Consider the following 24,017-nt stretch of genomic DNA (forward strand, 5'->3'; position numbering starts at 1 on the left):
GAGAATGAATAATTGTTGCAATTCACCCATGTGCCCTTTGAACATTTGTCATTGCCTTTTCAGCATAATCCCTTGAAATGACTTCTCCAATCCATCATTGCCAGGAATGCCCAGTGTAGAACAGTGCAATCAATTGCAGTACCACTGCCCGGTAATATAATTGACAAGCTTGCTACAGAGATTCTTCAGTCTCACAGCGAAACTTATTTTGTGGCAGCAGCAGAGAGCTCCCTTGCTTTACCACTGACCATAAAATATAACTTATTAGCTGCTCAGTTATTTCAGACATTTGAAGGAACCTCCCTGAGTGCAACTTGGCTGCTGTCTTTACCCCCTAAACAAAGTAACTACTCTCCAAATATACTTAGTTGCAATTAAAGTACTTTTATATGGAGTAAATTTCTCAATATGAAATGCAAGATTCTCCCTCCTTCTTTAATCTATGTCTTGGTACCACCTGTGCATATTCTGACTTTATGTAACTGCTTACATTTATTCTTTTGGCCAGCAAATAATCCCTTTGGCAAAGTCATTGTTTTGTTTCTGTGATATCTAAATGTGTATCCACGCATGAACACATGGAACTCATTTAAATGAAGAAGTTGTGTTTCTGCTTTGTATAGATTTCAATGTCTGCCTTCATTATTTGAGCTGGCTGCAATGGTGCACACAAACATAGTGTGGAACTTATGTTCCACCACTCCCCATCCCAACGGGACACTTAATCAGGTGGGAGGATACAGGGTGGTGACCCCATCACTTTTCCTTCAGTCCAATTAACTTTGCTAGGAACTCTCTCACAGTATGCTCATCCTGTCTTGGGCTAAAATTGTGCAGGGCATTGCTGAACACAGCAGGCCAAGCAGCATCATAGGAGCAGAAAGGCTGACGAATTTGAAAAACTCTTCGTACTTTGCCCTGGAGAAACCACATGTAAAGCTGTCATCAGTGTCCTTCTGGATTTCACTAGTTGTCCAGGTTTCACTCTCCTCCTCCCTTAACTATGCAGACTAACATTTGACTGAATTGGCTAAATTTTCTGCAACTACGAGACCATTTGTTGGTTGTGAGCCTGAATAATGAAGGAGCAGACTTTGCCAAGATTTGTTAACTTAGTCATGGCATTAGTTTGGCACCTGTTAGCATTTCACCATGTATGAAAGGTGGGCAGAAGAATGTATCCATTTGGTCAAAGGAAGAATTTCAAATTAAAGAATTCTTGACATGGGCTATGATGCAATCAGCCCTTAGATTTTTGAGGTTGTAGAAATTAGTGGAAAGAAAAGGGAACTTGAGAATGCTATCCTCTGGGTCTCTCACTCTTACCTTGAGGTTCTACTGCAGAATATGAGGATCGGCAGTGAGGTGAGTTCTCCCAAAGACCTGAGAAGAGAACAACTTCTCCAACTGAGTAGGGATGAATGGAATTGGCAAGGAAGTCAACAGCAGGGCTGTAGTCCTTCTAAACTGGGGACATTAACCAAGAAAATCCAAGAGGTGGGAGAGGTAAGTAGCATAACACTTTCAGGCGCCATGCCCACTGACTTTCCCAGCATTCTCTTGCAAGGTATTTCTCAGGACAACACATTTTTAATTTATTCATTCATTGGATGCAGTCATCACTGGCTAGACATGCATTTATTGCCCATTCCTAATTGCCCAGAGGGCAGTTAAAAACCAACCACGTTGTCATAGGTCTGAAATCACAAGTGGGCCAGACCAGGTAAGGACAGCAGTTTCCTTCCCTAAAGGACATTAGTGAACAACGTTGGATTTTCCAAGCCGAATTGACAATAGTTTCATGGTCATCATTAAACACTTCATTCCAGATTTCTATTGAATTCAGTTTTCACCATCTCCCATGGCAGGATTTGAACCTAGGTCCCCAGAACATTATATGGGTTTCTGGATTAATAATTTAATAATAATACCACTAGGCCATTGCCTACCACAGCGTCTTCCTCTTGCAGGTCCACTCATTCCTGTCTCTCCAAGCACCTTACATTACTATCCGAACACTGAACTCCCTCACTCACTCTCAGCGAATTATCATCTCATAGCCATGCCTCATGATTGCCTTTCAGAAATGTTGATCTTCCCTCCTCTCCACATTAGCCATTATAAATACTTGCACATGCCTGCTACCTTTGTTGGAATAATAAAGCACAGAATGTGGTGAGAGGCAAAGACCAGGAGGTGAGGGGGTGGTTAGTGGCTTTACATTGACAGGCACCTGACCAGTTGTTGTTAATACATTCCCACCAGCTCCCAATGGAAAGTAGATCTTGTTCCAGGAGAGTGCAGGTATCAGCTACAACCTACATATGTGAGCTTGAGCTTTCTGAGGCACTAGTGCTCAAACTTGTTGTGAGAGCTAATCCTCTGCTTGTAGACCTATTTGGGCGTCTCACTTCCTTCCACCATGATCTGAATAGCCACCGTTTGGAAGAGAATATAGCTGATAAGTAGCTGCCTAGTGTTGCTACTGATATTGAATGGTGATACTGCTTTTGCTTTCGTCCCTGCCTTTCAGTAGTGGTAGAAGGTGAAATGACATAAGATGCTCCCATTCTTTGATGAGAGTTGGCAGCAGGGAAAGGCATCTGAAAGTCAGTGAAGTGCTAGACAGTTGAAGTGCCTACCATGAAGTTTGGCATCTACTTGATAATCTGTAATAATCCTCTCCAAGTGATAAAATCCTTTAACCAACAATCTCTCACCTGGGCATGGCAGGAACTCTTTAGTGTAACTTCCCAATGCTTTTCCAGCTTGCCAGTTTCACTGAAGAAGCCCTTGCCATTATACCCTAGCTTGAGTGACCCTAGTGAGTTGCTGTAAGTTTGGGAAACAGGGGCCCTGGCTGTGAAATCCATAATTAAGGGTCAAAAAAAGGACTAGATTTTTTTTGGAGCATCTTAATTGGTTCCCTGGAGATCAAAAGGGGTTCCCTGTTTGACTTCAATCCAACTCCAGAAAAACATAGAAGTTGGCAGGACGATGATTTTAGGACATTTTGACTCCCATCATGCACACAAACCTGTTTCCACTTGCCAGAGAAAATTCTTCTTAATTAGTCACACTGGGAACTCATTCCATTCTTTATAAACACAATGGATTTTAAGCTTATTTGTAGTACATTCACTTTGATCCTTTGGTTCTGACGACGGTGTGAATGAAAGTAGCAGCCCATTCAAGTTATTTAGATGCAAGCCAAGTTCCTGTTTAAGGGTAGCCTAGGGCCCCAGGTTCAAACACTGGTAGATTTTAACTCACCATATTTTTAATAATATCAACCAATGACAATAATATAATCCATCAATTGCATTGAAATGTTGCCTTCCATTTCTCTCTTTGTCTCTACAAATGTTCTTGATTACATGGAAAATATCAAATTTCCCAAGGGTGGGAGAAACCACAAGACCATCTTCCCACATCCTGATCCCTCATATTGGGCACATGTGCATTTACACTCAATTCCAATTTAAACAACATTTTACATTTAAGTTATATGTATTAGACTGAGGTCCATTCATATTTTCTTGCAATGGAAATCCACTGAAACATACCTTTTGTCTGCATAGAGGACAACTCACAGCTCCTAACCAAGAACCATGTCCCCAGCATGCAATCAAACATGGACCTGTTAGTAAAGATCAGAAATAAAACAAAATAACTCAAATAACCACATGCCGGGATACTACCACTTCAGTTTTAAAAATGGGTTAATATTCTCCAGAGTTTAGAAGAATGAGAGGCCATCTTATTGAAACATGCAAGATTCTGGGCATCGAGACATTTTTTCTGCTGGTCGAGGAATGTAAAACATGGGGTCATATTCTCAGGATAAGGGGCCGATCATTTAGGATTAAGATGACGAGAAAATGCTTCAATCAAGTTGTTACCCCAGAAAGCGTGTATTTTCCGTTGCATAATATATTTAAGATTACTGGTCTCTGGGAATCAACATGACATGAAGAGAGAGCAGGAAAAGTGGATGTTGAAGTACAAGATCAGCCATGATCATTTTGAATGGTGGAGCATGATCAATAGGCCATTTATTCTATTTCTGCTCCTATTTATTTATTATAGAACCTAGTGCAAAACCAAGTCAGGCTGATGGGATATGTTTGGACAATTTCAACCTAGTTGCAGGGAGGTTTGGGACAACAGCATAAAATTCATGAAGAATTTGGCAAAAACTGGCACAAAATAATATTTAAGTTTTCTATCAATGCAACATGGTTCCAGATGCACAAAGTTAATTGTATATTTCAGGAGGTAGGCTGAAATATGCTTTGAATGGAATAAAATATGGCCCATTGCAGCAAGATCAGTTTGGGGTGATAAGTAGCAAGTAACGTTTGCGCCACACAACTAGCAGGTGTATAGTTATGAAGTTTATAGGATTATCATGTTTTGTGGAAATTTCAGGTGAAATTAAGGATGTAATGTGAGCTGTTCTGAAGTCTGCTGACAGTAACTTTATGTGGTGTGAACATTAGAAGAATATAAAAGATGCAAGATATTTACTTTTGGAGGCCGCAGTAGTAACCTGCATGTTAACTGTGAGGTTTGAGAATCTCCAAAGTTCCAGAGAAATGTTAAATATGTCAAATTGTGAACAACCGTGCTTGAAACTGTCCACGTATTTTTAAGATGAAAGTTGGGTTCTCAAGGATAACTCATGATAGTGTATAATAATAACTAATCACTAACAACTAACTTGATACATTGTCACAGTGAAAGCTACAGAGGAGGTCATTAAAAAGATTAAGTTGCAGACTTTCCAAAAATATCACAGAGTTTTTAGTCTGCTCACTGAGAGAGTAGGAGAGCGGATAAAGTCCGGAACAGTATCTATAATCCACATGCAGGAGCAGCAGTAGATCTTCTCACTCAGATTGAACAGACCAAATTCATGGGGAATTAAAACATGGGGAATTAAGAATCACCTAGCTTAGACTACAGTAAGAGTCTCAGTGTAAAGAAAACCTGACTGTGAAAGACAATTCTAAGATGACATTTTAACTAAGCTAAGAAATCAGTGCAGGAATAAAGCCACAGGAGTTAAGAATCACTTTGGATTGATTCAGAGAAAACTAAATGTCTGTAAAAATGAAAGTGTGAGGTAAGGTGTAAAGTATTGTTCTTTGTTTGGGCCAAGAATAAGCCACGGTGTATTTCATTCCAGGGTTTTGAGTATAAGTTGCCCATAAAGGTAATGTTTACTTAACAGAGTTGGTCGTTATCTGTTACAGTGATTGTCTTAAAATATGACACCTTATCAAGTCATTTCTTCAGCTGTTAACTGGAAGTTTGAAATTCTTTCTACAAGTTATTTCTATGGGGATCATAAGACAAGAAATGACCATCTCTAACAACACCTCCTTTGATATTTAACAGCATAAAGATTACTGAATTCCACACCATCAACAACCTGGGGATAATCATTAACTATAAACTTAAGTGAATTAGTTATTTAAATACCTATGAATACAAAGCAGATCTGTGGTAAATAACTCACCTCATGTCTCCTGAAATCTGCGCAGCATGTGTCAGGTACAAGTCAGGAGTGTGATGTATTACATCCCAATTGCCTGGTTAAGTGCAGCTCAAACAACACTCAAGAAGCTCAGCATCAAGCTCAATGGCCTGCTTGATCTACATTCCATTCACCACTTGCAACATCTAATTCCACAAAAACTGATACACAGTAGTAGGCAAGTGTACCATTTAGAGGATGTACTCCAGAAATTCACCAAGTGTCCTCCAACAGTATCTTTCAAACCTATAAACGCCACCAGTGAGAAGAGCAAGGACATCAGACACATGGGAACATCAACACTTGCAAGCTTCCTTCAAAGTCACACATCATCCTGAATTATTTTGCTGATCCTTTACTGTAATTTTATGAAACTACTTAAACCTCTGTGAGGTGTAGGTGTACTATATGGACTGCAGTGGAACAATATGGCTCGCCACCTAGACAAGGGAATTATAGGTTGGCAATAAATAATGGACCTACTGAGGAGGCGTACATCGCATGAACAAATAAAATAACAACAAGCTAGTAGATGGTACTATTGCTGTTATTTAGCTTGTCACAACCAGGTGAGAAAGGATGGTTTGGTTCCCCCCCTTTTAACCCCTTCTCAGTCATTGGCAACAAATACTTTTATTTCTTTCAAAAAAAGATGATGGAAGTTAAAACTTGATCATCTACATTTGCCATTATCATAACAAGTTATATGCCAGATGTTAACAATGCCTGAGAATTCAATTGGAGCACCAGAAAAGTTACGTTTGCCCTGCAAATTAAACTTATAGGTTCTGGAATTAGGCATATATATCTGTTGTTGAGTAATATAAGAAGTGCAATCAATAAGCCAGATCTATTGGCTGAGACCTGCATTTTTTCCTCTAATGCAGATATGAATATTGCTGCATGTAATACCAATTCTTATGATTGGTCAGGAATTTAAGATGGACTAAAATCAAATGTAGACTAGATTGAAGAGAGAATGACAAGTCCCTTTCCCTAATAAACAAGTTGGGCTTTTCTGATAATCCAGCAGCTTTCCAAATCAATTTTCCTAAAATTGACTAAATGAAATTAATCATGTGATTTGAACTAATGACTGATATATTACCAGCCTAAGATCATAAGCACTAAGCTGATATATTCCGCAGCAGTATAATTCATTTCAGATGACTTAACATTTGTTTTAATGTGGTGCAAACAGCAATTTATGTGAAAACATCGATATGATGAGTTGATAATAAGCTGATTCTGATTGTTTACCTGTATCATTCTGCTGAAAGTTATTAGCATGAATTCTGTTGTTTCATTTACTTAGAACAACAGAAGTAATATTTTAACACTGCAGAGTGCCCAGGTATGCCATTTAAAAAAAATAATCAGACATAGCTCATAATTAAACAGTGTGACTTAGTAATGTGATTTTTGTGAATAATGATATTTTAAAACATTTGTTTGTCACAAAGGCCAATTGGAACCATATCTTTTTTTTAGATATGCTATCTCCTTGACTGATAATTTTGCTGTCAATTTCGTAAATGTGAACGATGCTGTTCCATTATTAAGAAGAGAAAATAATAGCCTTTGCCAGCAGGGGGAGGAGGTGAGTTTATTTGCACACACAAAGTGTTCTGGAATAATTCCTATGTAAAATGATTTAAGATGCCAAATTCTTCAAAAATTGATTGACATAATATTTAAGAGTGGATATTTTTGAAAATATTCAAAAATATTTAAAATTATTGTCTTCAGTGGAGAATGGGAAAATGGTCAGTTGCTGCAAAAGTTTTGTACAAATCTCTCCATGATGCCTTTATTCTGTTTTCTGACCACTTAATTAAACAAGTACTTATTTTCTATGTCTCAGACAGGTACTGTAATGAATTGTGAATGTACAGTGATATTTAAGGTATCTGTAAAAAAGTTTTGTCATAATGAATATATAAAAATCCTGTTCTATGTCACAGCTCTGAAAACTTTACATTGTGGGGGCTTCCTTCTTTAAATAAAATTTCTCCATTATCACCCTTAAAAAGAAAATTAATCCATCTGGCATCAGTGAATTGCACACAATTGTGGATGTTGTGAGAGTTGTTGATGAGCAGCAGTAGGTAATAAAACTGTGATTTTCTCCGAGTTCAGATGACAGTAGAAGTCAAAAGACTCAAACCAAAATGATTGATTAAGGTTTCTTGACCTAAATTACAATCTTATGTTAACTTCTAATATATCTATTTTAAAATGCATGCTGCAGTTTTACTAACCGGAAAGTAACTATTAATAGCACAGCTGAAATTACATTCAATTTAAGTACAAACAGTTATTGTTTTTACCTGGACTACAGAAAAAGGTTGATTATTTTCAGCAGAAATGCACAAATGCATTTGGTTCATTGTATATGTTGTTGCAGGCTCAATGGATGATATAGAATTGTATAGAATATGGTTGGTTCTTAACTGCTAACGGAAATGGCTGAGCAAGCCACTTGGTCGTATTAAACTGTGCAGAAAAGTCAAATAAGAATAAAACCAGACAGAATACCCACGTTGATCTAAGCAATGGAAAAACATCCAAGGCATAGATTGATCAATCCACCCTGCAAAATCGTCCTCCCTAACATCTAAGTACCTGTGCAAAAAGTGAGTTTATCAGATGAGTTAAGTAACAGTTTGGTATGTTCATATTTACCAAATTATACCTTGTAAATAATATACCATACAGGGCTCAAATTGAACAGGCGCAGGAGATGAATTCATCCCCAAAGCCATCCACTTGCCCAGGAAAATTCAATCATGAGGTGAACAATGGGAGAAAAGTCACCACTATATGCTGAATGTACAGTGTCTCTGAGGTGCTGCTCAATAGCAGACTGTTTGTTTCCTATGTTTGCTGCTCATAGATTCACTGAAGATGCCTATCATCATGTTGTGTGGTCTTAAACCATGCTAAATAATATAGATTCAGAACGGATCTAGCAATTCAAAATTATGCATTCATGAGTTACTGAGGCCTACCATCAGTAGAATTGTATTGGTCAAATCTGTAAGCACATACTGCTGCATATGTCTCACTCTATCATTACTGTCAGGGGATCAACCCTGCTTTAAAAAAGAGTGCAGGAGAGCAATCCAGGAGAAACAACAGACATAGATAAAATTTGATAAAGCTACAACACGGACCATATTCAGGTTAAACCACAATGACACATGCAATAGACATAGCAAAACAAATACAGAACCAGTGGATCAGATCTAAGATCTGCAGCCCTGTCCATCTAATCAAGAGTAATGATAAACAATTAAACAAATAAGCACATGAGGTAGCAAGGTGAGAAGTGGGGCATGATCATCACGAATGATTGCACAGTATTCAGCACCATTCTGAACTCTTCAGCCACTGCAGCCATCTGTATTTTGTGTAAAATACAAGCCACTGCTAAAGCAGCTATCTGTGCCTGTATGAAGCAGGAAATGAACAACTTTCAGTCTTGGGCTTATAAATGACAATAAATGACAAATAATATTCATGCCAGACACGTGTCAGCAATCGAACCATCTCCTAGTCAATGGCATTACCTTCGCTAAATTCCCCCACCATGAATATCCTAAGGATCACCATTGACCATAAACTGAACTGGATCAGCCACATAAATACAGCAGCTGCAAGAACAGGTAGAACTTGATAATTCTATGTTGAGTAACTCACCTCCTGGCTCCTGAAAACCACTCCACCATCTAAAAGACAGAAGGCATGTATCTGATCAAATGCTCTTCGTTCGCGTGGATGAGTGCAGCTCCAACAATGCTTAATAAACTCAACACAATCCAGGACAAAATAGCCTGTTTGATTGGCATGCTGTCCACCACCAGCACACAATGGCAGCAGTGTGAACTATCTTCAAGATGCAATGCAGCAACTTGGCAAGCTCCTTTAACTGCCACTTCCAAACCTGCAGCTTCTTCTATCCAGAATGACTAGAACAGCAGATACATGGAAACACCACCACTTTGATGTTTCCCTCCAAGCCACTCACCATCCTAGCTTAGAGCTTTTTTGCCATTCCTTCAGTGTTGCCTGGTCAGAATCCCGGAACTACGATCCTAACTGCACTGTATGTGTATCTACAGTGGAGCCAGTTCACCACTATCTTCTCCAGAGCAAATACAGATGGGCAGCAATTTTGGCTGAATCAACAAGGTCCACATCCCATGAAGAAAAATGAAAAATATATAGAAACTGATCTTTAGCCCAACTGGGTCTATGCCAGCATTTATGCTTCACAGAAGACTCCTCGAATCCTGCTTCAACTAACCCTATTAACATAGCCAACATATCAACATATCAACATTTAATTTAAGATATAACCTTGTGCAGCCATATATTTCTGTTGTATCAGAAAAATATTAAATCTGATAGGCTTGCTGAGCTGCAGTTTTTTTTATTGTGAAACATGACCATTGCAGTGTATTCAGAACTTGTATTTTCAAACACAGCACAATACATTGAAATTAAAACTGAAAAAAGGACCATTTTGAAATTCCAGGTTCCATTTGCCAATGCATCCAACAATCTGGATCTGGGGAATGGAGACAAACAAAAACTCTAGAATTCACAGCCATGCTATATTGAGGTAGTGGTTCTCATTTGAATGAATAATTTGGAAGTGATTATGAAAATATGCTCTATTTTTCCAATAGTTGAATAGGCTGCTGATGATCACCATATAATCTCATCCAAAGTGTGTGAGAAGTTTGGAATGCAAGACTAAGCTTGTGGTGGACATAAAAATGAGCTGTAAAAGCTTACAGCCAGAAACAGGAATTCATAATGGGGGATATATAAGTGGCTAATGAACTAAACATGTATTTTGGTTCTGTAATCACAAAGGAGGACACAAATAACATACCAGAAATGTGGGGGAACACAATGTTTAGTGAGAGGGAGGAACTGAAGGAAATCAGTATGAGTAGGGAAATGATGTTGTGGAATTTGATGGGATTGCAGGCAGAAAAATCCCCAAAGTACTTTAATGCTTTGGGATGTTAATTGTCAAGCCCTGGGGATTTATCAGTCTTCAATCAGCCATGATCATAATGAATGGTGGAGCAGACTTGAAGGGCTGAACAACCTACTTCTGCTTCTATTTTCCATGTTTCTATGTTTTAAACAGTAACAATTTGATTAAAGTATCGGAGCATTGTTGATGCTAATGGAAATATTATCAATATGTGCCCTAGTCTCTTCAGGAATTGAAGTAAGTGAAGATAATATTTTTCCAACTTTTATTACTCATGCTGTGTTAAGTACTCATGTGCCCATTCTTGATATATAAACAGAGACAGTGAATGTTACTATGCTGATTAAAGTTGGGGCAAGAGGAGACAAGAATAACCCAATCTCGCCTTAGCCAATATTCAAACATATGTGTTTCCATTGGTAGGCATTGTAGTGCACCACAGTGAATTTACACACTAAGGGAGGGAATGCATTAGTTGTCTTAAATCATTTCAGATCACAAATGAGCAAAGAGCTCAGGATGGTTGAATTTGGCTTCATATTTTTGAGAAAACACCAAATGAATGTCAAGCATTTTAATTTCAAAAAGACATTGCAAGAGACAGGCACTATGATTGAATACCTACTCGATCAGATTTGTGTGAACCATTAGTAGATCTAATTAGGGAAGAATGAAAGAATCTTACCCTTACGAAGTACATTTCAGTACAAAGCAGTGTAAGCACCTTCACTTGGTCAAACCTACCACAAAATAAGTGGCCACAGTTAGTTTCCACAGGAAATGTGGGCACCTGGAGACAAACTGGACAGTGCCGATCATTGTGGAAATTCGTTTTAGAACTGGTTTGCAATTCCTGGAGCAAAACATAAGAAATATTTTAGAAGCGTTAGTTATTAATTTTATTGTGTGATTATCTTATAAATATTTAATATATAACTTTCCTTTGCTAGTAGCCGTTAATTTTTCAAAAATACAATGCCTATAATTCTCAAAGATTAGATCTGATGCTATCTGTATTTTACTCAGTTTTCCTAAAATTTAAACTTTATTGAAATGAACAAAACCAATTAATACAAATAGGTTTATTGCCATAGATGAGTTTGGTGACATTATAGATGGAATCATCAACTTAGAAGATTCTTTGGTTTGAGCCCAAATGAGGGTTTTAAACCTGATCTCCCTCCCATTAAAGATAGTGGGAAACCTCCTCAGGCAGAAGGCCCAACTGAAGTCTTGAAGTGGAGTAATGTACAGCCCCATTGGGAGAAATAAGCACTACTAGATAGTTGTGAAACCACAAAGACACCCTCAAGAGGAAGGTGTGCACCGAAGAATTTTCAAAAGTAAGTAAAAAATGTGACCACAGCTACAAGGTCAATATGGACCACCTGCAGTCCCAGATTTAACCTTTAGGCAGGTAAGGTTCTGGGTTTTTGGTGGAATTTAGAGCAGGTCTCACTAACTCTTCACTTACCCTTCACTCAGGAGGCCATCTGCGGGCAGTTAAACAACCTCCCTCCCCTGCAGGTGTCAGAAACTGAAAGCTGACTCAAGAGTTCTGGGCCTTAAACAAATACTTAACCAGCCTAAATATGGGGCGGGATGACGGGGAGATAGCCCTGCTGCCTGAAACCCATTTCAACAAAGATGATCAGAAAGGATCGAGTTCAGGAAACTAGCATGCTGGCTGCTGCTGGTATTTTCAGGTTTCATCAGCTTTCTTATACACACTGGAGAGTTCCTAAAATCCTGTCCCACAAAAAATAATGAGATTCATGTTGGATTGGCTTCGAGCAGTGAAAACATATATTGATCTTTACCTTAAGTTGGAACAGACATAAATGCCACAGAGTAAAAACGGAGTTCACTGTACTTTATATTTAGATAAGACTCAATATGAGGAAAATATCATGCAACTTCTCCTTAGTGCCACATACCGTCCTGACTTGAACCATTTTACTGTTCCTATGCTGACTCTGGATGAAAATCTTGGAAATCTCTTCTAATAATACTGAAGATGCCCCTATTCCACATAGATGGTAGTGGTTCAAGAAGGCAATTCATCTTCTCAAGGACATTTAAGCACAGGCAATCGCTGCTGGCTCAGCCAGCAATGCCCACATTCTGCGAAAGAATAATTAAAAAAAGTCACTGAATAATTCTTGTGATGGTTGTCCTTTGAATGGCCCAGATATTGATTGTTCAGACCTTTTACCTTTCTGTTGTCGTTGGTTTGGTCGAATCTGAAGGATGAAAGTGAAATAAGGTCAGCTTTGTATGGAGTTTGCTCGCTGATTCAGTTAGCACAGGAGCTGTAACAAAAGCTTTTACCTATAACAGGATGTTATTTCAAACTTTGAAACTAAACATTCAAAACTTTATTATTTAATTTCTCAAATTAAATTTGTCATTTAAAATGACACCAGTACTACCTGCCATAAATGATGTATGACTAGCCTAGCTTAACAGTACTGTCTTTGCCTCTCTCATCCAACCCAGATAGGAATATTATATAGGTGGGCTGAAATGGTAAATAAGTGATAAGGGAGTTGAATTAGGAATTCATCAATAATGTGATAATGTCACTATTTCTGCTTTTCTGAATTAGCAATGTGTGAAAATTCACTCTATATGCAAAACTAAATAAAGTGCAATGACTTGTGTCATATTTCTTCAATACAAAAGGTATTCTTTCATGTTCCTCTTATCACAGGAAGTGATGTTACCCAACAGTTTGAAACTTGCAACCCAACATTAGAGAGATATTGACAGTCCTTACAAATATTGACTTCTACATTTTAATTTTCATTCCCAATCTTTATTTTGGCATTGTAATCACTCCTTGAAACTTTCCACTCATCAAATTTTGAAACTTTTTTTGACCTATTGAACTGAAGTTCCATTCATCCTTTCAAGCTGATGTTAAAGATCTATTTTGTATAAGACCAATGGAGCTCGCCTCAGAACTTAACCAACATTCATAGCTCAACCACATTAATATGAAGTAAATGGCACCATTACAACATGAGTGCAGAAACAAAGATCCCTTGGGATGGATGTTCACAAGTCTTTGAATGTGCAGTATAAATTTAGAATGTTATTTGAAGGGGATTTGGGATCCTTTGCTAATTCAGTACAGCCATAAGAAATCAGAAGCAAGGATTTTATAATCTTTTCATAAATCTCTGGTGTCCATTTTGACAGGTTGAGATTGTGTTGTCATATATAAGATCCTGAGCGTCTTGACAGGGTGGATTTGGAAAGGATGTTTCCTCTTACGGGAAAATCTAGAACTAGGGGTCACATTTTGAAACAAAAAAGGAGTTACAATTTCAAAATTTTCAGCAAGGGAGCTAAGTGTGAGATAAGGAAAATCTTCTTTACTCAGAGAGTTGTTAAGATTTGGAATGGAGTATTGTGTTCAATTTCATAATTTTGGAAGAATGTAAAGACATTGGAGACAATACAGAAGTGATATACTAGAATGTTACCAGAGATGAGGGACTTTAGTAATGTAAAAAGACTGAGGGGTTAAAAGGAAATTTGATTGTGATGTAATAGATCATGCAGGGTATTGAAAGGCTTAAAAAGGAGAAAATAATTTCAGTGTCAAAAGGATCCGTCAACATATGATGTAAATGTAAGGTAAAGAATGAAAGAACAAAAGACGATATGAGGAAAGGAAATACATCTGGAATACACTGCTCAACAGGGTGGTGGAAACAGATTCAATAATAATTTTTAAAAGGGAGTTAGAGATGCATATTAAGGAGATTAAATTGCAGGGCTACATAGTAATAAGCAGGTGAGTGAGCTGAACTGGGTAACTCTTTCAAAGAATCACCACAGACATGATGGGCCAAATGATCTCTTTCTTTCATGCCATGAACAACATGGACCTATTTGTCTGATAAGTCCTTTGAGGCAGCACAAGGTTTTGAAAAGTGGCATATAAAAACATGTTTTCCCTTTAGATGCTGGCAGCCTGGTGCTTAACAGTCTCCTAACACGAAGGAAACAAATAACGACTTTCATTTGTTTGTGTTTTAATTTCTAGCAGGTTTAGTTTCCTAATGGAAAAAAAAAACACTTTTCAAAGGCCAAACATATCTTCAGAAGCAATTTCACTTTACTCTTAAATATCCTGATTTTAACTAGAATATATTACCTATAATGACAGTGAGGATATTATGCCCAAGCCCAAGTTAATCAAATTTCATTCATGACTTGTAAGTTTTGCTCGTTGATGCTACAATCAAGTAAGTTATGCAGTCTCGAAGAAACTTCAGTTAGGAGCTAAAGATTGCAGAAAATTATTAATTAGCCATGACTCCTGGTCAATTATTACAAATCAAATATTTGACTTTGGAATCTTTTCAGTGTGGAACTTTTACTGCACTGTGACACCAACCACTGGTCTATACACTAATGAACATTGCCTGAAGTGTGAACGGCACTAAGTCTTGTCTTCAGAGAAAGAACCTAACACTGCTGCTGTATAAGTAAGCCCATATTATTTACAAGCATCTTGAATTCACCCCTGATTCATATCATGTAAATGAAAATCTCAGGAGCCATGTCCTGCAGTTGATCTCAACAAGGAAGGGAAAAGACCATTAGATTTCCTGGACCTGATTGAGGCATATTAATTATTTTAAAATTTCTAGATCAGTGATAAATGTAAAATATATACAATATAAAATAGCACTCATCAGTAAACTGGTCTAACTTAAACCAACTTAAACCAGGTCTGCATCCTTCATGCTCAAATAGTTTACTAGCACTTATTTACAGGGTCACCACTGGAAGTATTTAACAGACTAAAAACAAAAAAAAAATGTGTCCAGTGTGGCCTGTCTAAACCAAATGTTGCAAATAATTATCATTCACTGAAAAAAAAACTAATAGAAAATTCAGAAGAAACTTCTTTACTTAAGGTTTGGTGTCCATTTTCACAGGTTGAGATTGTATTGTAGTATATAAGATCCAGAGGGGTCTTGACAGGGTGGATTTGGAAAGGATGTTTCCTCTTATGGAAGAATCTAGAACTAGGGGTCAGATTTTGAAACAAAAATTACTCCAGCTGATAGACCTTACAGACTGTCCCTTGCTGTCTTAATGGTGACATGTTTGCAATTGTTGCAAGTGAAGAATCCACTACTGGAGGAAAGACCCAAGGCCCTCTGTCCCTGCTAGTCCACATCTTTTATGAAATGAATGCACTGTTCTGAAATGCATACACCCCTTCTAAATCTTCCCCTCCCCTTCCAAAGTGCTTTAAGCAAGTTTTGTAATTACTTTAACATTCTTCAATGGGGAAACAAATGCAATCACTGTCCAGTCACCTTCTCTGGCTTGCTGAACACTATTGGTCAGGAACAGCATCTAGAAACCAATGTGGAAGCTGACACCAGTATGTTAAAGCCTCTCTGCTCCTATGATGCTGCTTGGCCTGCTGTGTTCATCCAGCCCTGCACCTTGTTGTCTCGGATTCTCCAGCATTTGCAGTTCCTACTATCCCTGTTAAAGTTCCTGCCCATTTCAGAAAATTACCAAAGATGACATAGGATACAAGGCACAGGGACAGGAAATTTGACAGGCAGCCCATGTCAGCATTTACACTTCACTCAATCCTCCTGCCACCTTTCTGCATTTAAAGCTGCCATTGTAACCCCGATTTCCTTCTCCCCATACGCTTATCCAGCCTGCCCCACTGCCCCACACCCAACCAAAAAATATTGATTGATTCTGCATTCATTTGTACTCCAGTTGGTCATGCCAAATATGCATTAGGAGCAAGAGTAGGCCTCTAGGCCCCTCAAACCTGCACTGCCATTCAATAATACTATATCTGATCTTATATTCACAAGCCCACCTACCCTCAATAGCATTTCACTCCGTTGCTTGTCAAGAATCCATCTGACCTTGCCTTAAAAATATTTAGGCACTATACTTGTGTGGCCTTTTTAGGAAGAGAATTCCAAAGAGAATTCCTTCTGAGAGAAATAAATTCTCCTCATCTCTATCTTCAACTTTTTTTGAAAGAAGTGACCCTTAGTTCTAGATTCTCCCACGAGAGGAAACATCCTTCCCATGTCCACCCTGTCAAGACCCTCAGAATCTTATATACTTTGATTAAGTTGCCTGTGGGGAATAAACATGGAGCAAAGCTGCAGAAAGCTGCAACACAAAGGGATTTAGGGTAACTTGTACAAGAAATGCAAAAAGCTAGCACACGGGTGCAGCAAGTAATCAGGAAGGCAAAAAGTATACACCCACATCTTGTGAATGAATGAAAAAGAAGTTGTTGGCTTCGCTAATCTCCCACAAATAAGTGGCTTTTTGCTAGGCCATTTCAGCAATGAGTTAGGAGTCAAACACTGTGATCCACGCTTTCCATTACCGATAGAGCCGTTTTTCCAGCGTAGATGAAAATTACACAGGAGATGTCTGCAGAATCCCCATTATATCACAGTCCAAAGGAATTACCTCGCAAGTTGAAGATTTCACTAGGCAATTCCTCTAGACCCAGAACTCTCCATTTAAATTAGAGAATATGAACCATTCTAATTAATTTAAGTTAAAAAGTCACTCAGAAAAATTTAGACTATTAAATACGTAGTCTAACACCTGTGTAATCATCAACCTACTCCATACTTAACTCACTAAGCTCCAGCTACACCTCTTCCAGACAATTTCCACCTTATCTCAACTGTCTTGCCACCCTATCCCACCATGAACTTGAATTATGTGAAACTCTACCCTGCCCCACATCCCCCACCTGTCTGTTCTATTTGATATGTCATCGTAGGACATTCAGATTTGTTTACAGTCTCAGAGTTGAAATGAAAGCAAGCGGTGATTAGCCGTTTTAAATCAGAACAACCAGCTAACAGGAGTTAATGACAGGCATATTGTCACATGGAATTTGCAAATACCTATTGTAAACATTACAACACAATCAGATTGCAGTCAGAATGCAACTGACAGCATGTAACAGTAAACAGAACATTTTACAATATGTTTAAATGATTAATTGATACTTTAAAGTAGTCACATTTAATGTTAGCAAAGACCTTTTATACCAATGAGTGGTGATGTGTTTCAAAATAAGTTATAAAAAATTAATCCCCATGTAAAACAGTAAAACCTAGAAGATTGTGATAATTTAATAACTTGAGAGCAAAGGAAGGACATTGCAGCTATCTATTTCTCCTTGAGGAATTCTGAATTATTTTGTCACCATTATTTTTAACTGTCAAAAAAGAATTCTGTTACTGATAAAAGTCATGGAGGATGATATGTCATTTACAACAATGTGAGATAGTCTGAGCAAATTAAATGTAAAGAAGATCCAATACATTAGATATTTTAAACAACATTTTGACATATAAATGAGAGTTGTTCTTTCACCTAATGCACACTTGAAAAGCAAGTTCAGTGACTTAAAGCTGTTAGTCAATCTCTTGTGGGGTTGCACAAGAGGAATCAGGACCAAAAACTCAAATGAAGTTAGAGCCTAGAAAGTTAGTGGTCAAGGAGTGGAGATAGACCTCCACTGGCTTGTTTGGTTTTCTGTGACCCAAATCTAAATAATGGAGCAAGGTGATAAGAATAATTGGATGGGAAATGTGATTCTGTAGAAACTTAAAAAAGGCCCTCATCCCTGGCTGCTACATTTCTTCCATTGCAATAATGATAATTTTTCAAAGGTGTTTCATTTAGTTGCAAACTACTTTAGGATGCCCAGAGGTGTGAAGGGTGCAACATAAACACAAGTTTTTCCTTTGAATAGTGAGGTGGGAAAACAGCCAGAAGATATATTTAAATTATACTCAAAAGACACAATATGAAATCTAGTACGCAATTACAATAGCCTCCTGTCCATAGCTTGTTTTTAAAATTCCATTAAAGCATATAGGTAAATAAGGAAGCTGGCACAATAAACCTGACCTTGCATGAAATCAGGAAAATACAGCAAAATATTAACAGAAAATTGATATCTACCAGAAAGTATAATGAAGAGTTGTGCCATCATATGAGTTATCTCAGAGTTATCAGACTTCAGAGTTATCTCAGTTCTTACCTTGTTTCTTTACAACTAGGCCAGAGGTAATGTTGCGGTAACATCCTGGAGTGGTGTGTGTTTGGTGAAAGATTTGCAATCTCTTGTATTAAATAGAATCACGTGAGCATGTTTCTCTTCAAAATTGAAATGACAAATCAAATCATTTTAGTTAAACATTAACAAACTTAACAATTAATTAATAAATAAATCTAAGAATGCAAAATACTAGTTCCATTTTCAAAAGGATATTTCAAGCTGGAAACATCAGATGTTTTCATTCCACAGAAAGTGCATTTAAGTTCTACTTTGTTGGTTAATAACTGATAGGACATGTAGGATGATGAGGCAATATCCTGTTCAAAGATTAGCTCCAGCATTCAAAGAGACATTAAAGTATTCTGATCAAAAAGCGTTAATAGATAACTTTTGAGTTAATCAAACATTAGACAATTGTTACAAATGAGGTTGGAGGGGTTCACTCTTTCTTTCCTCCTCTCATTGGTCACAACAAATATTAAAGTTAACCAGGCTGTTGATATGAGCAATTATCTAAGTATAAGTTTCAGACCGAATCAGATTCAGTATTACGAACAAGTCAAGCCAGGATTCTTTAGCCAACAACAAATAACTAATTCCTTACCAAAATATAAACTTAAACAATGATGTAAAGATTAATTAGAAACAGTTTGGACTACTAACATATAATATATATACATATAAATAGCATTCCCTGTGATATAAGGTCAGAAGTGGGGATGATCACTGATGATTGCACAGTATTCAGCACCATTTATGACTCCTTAGATACCGAAGGTACCATGTCCAAATGCAGCAAGACCTGGACAACAGACTTGAGCTAATAAGAGACAAGTAATGTTCAAGCCATACAAGTTCCAGTTGATGGTCATTTCAAACAAGAGAGAATTTAATCATTACCCTCTGATGCTCAATGGCATTGCCATCATTGAATCTCACACTAACAATATCCTAGATCTTACCATTGAACAGAAACTTAACTGGACCATTTAAAAAGAGAGAGCAGTTCATAGGCTCAGAATTCTGTGGCAGAATAACTCACTTCTTGTCTCCCCAGTACCTGTCCACCACTTAAAAGACACAAGTCAGGAGTGTCTCCAATTGTCTGGATTAGTGCAGCTCCAACAGCACTGAAGAAACTTGGCACCATCCAAGACAAAGAAACCTACTTGATTGGTATTCCATGCACTGTGTCCACCACCAAAGCACAGTGGCAGCAGCGTGTACCATCTACAAGTTGCACTGCAGTAAACTAACAAAGTTCCTTTGACAGCGTCTTTCAAACTCAAGACTTCTACCACTGAGAAGGAGAAAGACATGGGTACACCATTTGCAAATTTCCCTCCAAGCCAGAAATCATCCTGACCAGGAACTATATTGCAATTCCTTCACTGTTGCTGAGTTACAATCCTGGAACTATCTTCCTAACTGCACTGTGGGCATTCCTACACTCCAAGGAATACAGTGGTTCTCGAATATAGCTCACCAACACCTTCTCCAGGGCAATTAGGATAGGCAATAAATGTTGGCTGAGCCAGCAACACCTGCATCACTTGAGTGAACAAAAGTAACCCTTCTAAGAAACTAAAACAAAGTATGAAGAGAAACAAAAAAAGACCTCTTCAAAGTACAGGATTAAGCATTTAATAAAAGATAAATGGTGTTCTATGTCTGACACTGTGATGTCTCTCCAGAACAGTTGCAGCTGACTCACATATCTTTAATGGAGATGATGCGTTAGCTTCTGAGAAAATTCTCTTCACGAATTCTCCCCAAGTAGTAAAGATGTATTTCGTTGAGGGTTTCTGCTCATGCACTTTGGTGAGAGGAGTTACAAAGCAAAATAAAGTAAATTAGTTCTGAGGAAGGGTCACCGGACCCGAAACGTTAACTCTGTTTTCTCCTTCACAGATGCTGCCAGACCTGCTGAGCTTTTCCAGCAACTTTGTTTTTGTTCTTGATTTACAGCATCTGCAGTTCTTTTGGTTTTTATTTAAGACAAAGTAAGCATTTCTGACAAGTCAATTTTTCCCTTACTGTGTTCACAGATCCAATCCTCTTATTCCACCCACAAACTGGAACGTGTGACTTTTTCCAAAAGTCCTCCAGACTGAATGACTCCAGCAAGCTTCTTATTCCTTCTCATTGCAATTCTGTTGCTGTTGTACCGGTGCCTTTTCCTTAGCAAAGTATTTTACATTTTGATTTAAACGTTCAAGATATATGTGTATAGATATATGTCTTATATATAAGTCCATATAACCTTTTTTAAAATTTCTGTTTGGGACTCATCTCTTCATAACAACAATGGTAATGTGTTTAAATTGGCATAATGATTAGTGATTGTTCTGAGTCTAAAACTTTAATGTTCAGAGGCACTATTACTAAATTATCATGGCAGAATGGCACAGAATTTGCTGAGAAAATAATGTCAATTGGATTATGGATGCCATTATTAATATGCAAATTGGCCAATAACTTGGGGCAGGAGAGAAACAACATGTGGACTCGGAAAAGCCTAAACTTACTGGAAGATATATTGTTTTGCTGCAAGCTTTGTAAAAATGGCATCTCCCAGGTTACTGCATTATTTGTGCACTTTATTTGTTCATTAAACTCAATACAGAGTATTGAGCCTAATAATGAACAAAACATTGATTCTACCAATCACCTTTCTAATAAATGAAGAATTCCTTTTGACTCAGAGTGTGAGCTAGTAACATATCAAATTTCTTCAGGTTGTGAACTGTTATTGGGTTTCTAAAAAAAAGTTTGATTTTTTTCCTTACTTTTCCATTCTGTCTCTATTTTTGCTCACTCTTAATCCAATCTTTCTTACCCTCTTTTCATTCCTCTTCCTGCACCTAATTGAACTTTTCCACTGTAACCTATCCCCTCAGTCTTCCCTCTGTTAATTTCTTAATCCTTTAATCTCACCACTTAAGGAAATACACTATTTGTCCTATTATTCACCAGGGCACAGATGTTCTAATGTTCTTGTAATAGATCACTCTTCAAGCAAATTGGTGACAAAAACATTTTTGAGCTGAAGTGCACAAAATAGAACAAAACTAACAGGGCACTTGTGTCATGCCCAATTACAGTAATTCTGGCTCATTTCCTGTTATAATAGCAAGTATTGTTATATAGAATCGCAGAATTGTTACAGTTCAGAAGAAGGGAAATTTGATTTATTACATCTGCACCATTCTCCAAGTGAGCAATGTACCTAGAGCCATTGCCCTGCTTCTCCTCACTACCATACACATTATTTTTCATGTCACCATTGCTTCTTTTGCCAAATACCTTAAATTTGTGCCCCTTTATTCTCATTCCACCAGTGGGATCAATTGATCCCTATCTACTCTGTCCACACTCCTCATGAATACCTCAATCAAATATCCTCCAAACTTCTCTTCACTAAGGAATAAAGTCTCAAATTCTGCTCATTATTTACTTAAATTAGATTGTTCATCTGTGGAAATATTCTTATGAACGTTTTCTGCACTCTCTCCAATTTATTATATTTTTCCTAAAGTGTGGCTTTAACTAAAATAGAAAATCAAGAGCTGATACAGAAGGTTGAACTTAAAATAATTAGCTTTACCATGGAAAAGCTGCTAGGAAAATTACTGAACTTAAAGGCTGACAAGTTTCCAGAACTGTATAGTCTACAGCCCTAGTGTCTTAAAAGAAGTGATGGCACTGATAATAGATGCATTGTGTGTAATCTTCTAAAATTCCTTAGTTTCTAGAAGGATTAATTAATTTATTAGCGTATTTTGATGTAGTGATAGATTTGATGTACTTGGATTTCAAAAAGGCATTTAATAATGTGCCACATCAAAGACTGTGGCTCAAGATAATAGCATATGATGTAGGGGGAACATCATACTAAAGGATTAGGTAGCAAATAGGTCAAGAGTGTGGGGATAAATGGATTTTTTTTTGGATTGGCAAGTTGTAACTGGAGTTCTACAGGGATCAGTGCTGGATTGTTAATTATTTATGAAATATAACAAGCTTTTGATTCTGGAACCAAATATATGATAACTAAATTTGCTGATGACACTAAGGTATGTAGGAAACCAAGTTGTCAAGAGGAGATAAAGAGTCTGCAAAGGGATGTAGATAGTATAATGATCCCAGCTGATTTTATTAATGGACAAATCAAATCTCACACTGAAACCTGGCTTGAAAGATCATTATTTTTATTTAACAAGACATCTTTCACTGAAATATAGACATGCAATGCTATAGATTTGGATTTAACAATAAAACAGAAGTTTATTATGCATAAGAAATTAAGTTAAATAGAATAAACCATACAATTTACATATAACAAATTTGAAAGATTTCAAAACACAGAAATATAATCCCACCTACCACCATACCATCACTTTACAGTACGCAAACAGCTGGGAGAAATTCCTCCCTTATCTCATCTATTGGTTTGATTTAACAGTTTATTTCAGTTCCTGGTCTTTAGAGCTTGTTAACATTTTTCTTAATTAATCACATACTTGACCTTAAAATTTCTTAGCTTCAAGTAACCCTGTCAAGGCTTTACTGAAATACTTCTGGTGTGGAGCTTTCAGGTAAAACCCTTACTCTGAAGAAATCTATTTCCTAACTTTTCTGAACTATTCCTTTTCTCCAGGAGGAAGTGTTTTATGTATCTAACTGTAAGCAGGACTTCTTTATACTGAACACAAAAGCTTTCTAAGCTATAGGTTTTGCCTGTAAGCAAAAAAAATCAATTCCTGATTATTTTAACTGAAAGCAAACTAATCATCTTTAATACTTACTCTGTTCACTTGTAAAATTTTCTCAATGGAAACAAATTCCCATTATCACTCCAGGGAGTCCATCCCACATTTTTTAAAACAAATCATAGTTCCAGAAATATGACACGTTAATCATTAAGCTTTCTCATATACCCAATCCTTAGACAATCTTGACAATAAGTTCTAATCTTGGCATTCAAAGTTTGATGTCATCTTTCTAATACTTTTGAGATTATGGGTGATAAACTGAAGATATAAATTGTTTTATTCCAAAATTAGTCATCGTTTCTTTGAATATTTATGACATTAGATTTAAACCTTGATCAGATTGTATTACTTTGTTCATCCTGTAAAAAATTGAACAAACTTTTCCAGTAACATTTTTGCAATAATCTCTACAAAAGACACTGTTCCAGGAAATCTTGTGAAAGCATTTACAATCATTAAAAGATATTGACTCCCAGTCCTGGTTTAATGTGGGAGTCCTACACACTCTATTAAGAATCTGTTAGATGGTTCTTCAAAAGCTGGTATCTGAATTAAAGATAACAAGGTGTAGAGCTGGATGAA

General features: G+C 37.2%; 1 pseudogene; it reads right to left on the reverse strand.

The window, feature by feature from the left end:
• Positions 1-24,017, reverse strand: part of LOC109919013 — a 55,826-nt pseudogene that overhangs the window by 5,491 nt on the left and 26,318 nt on the right.

Source organism: Rhincodon typus, chromosome 10 (assembly GCF_021869965.1).
Source record: "Rhincodon typus isolate 14 chromosome 10, sRhiTyp1.1, whole genome shotgun sequence".
Lineage (NCBI taxonomy): Eukaryota > Metazoa > Chordata > Chondrichthyes > Orectolobiformes > Rhincodontidae > Rhincodon > Rhincodon typus.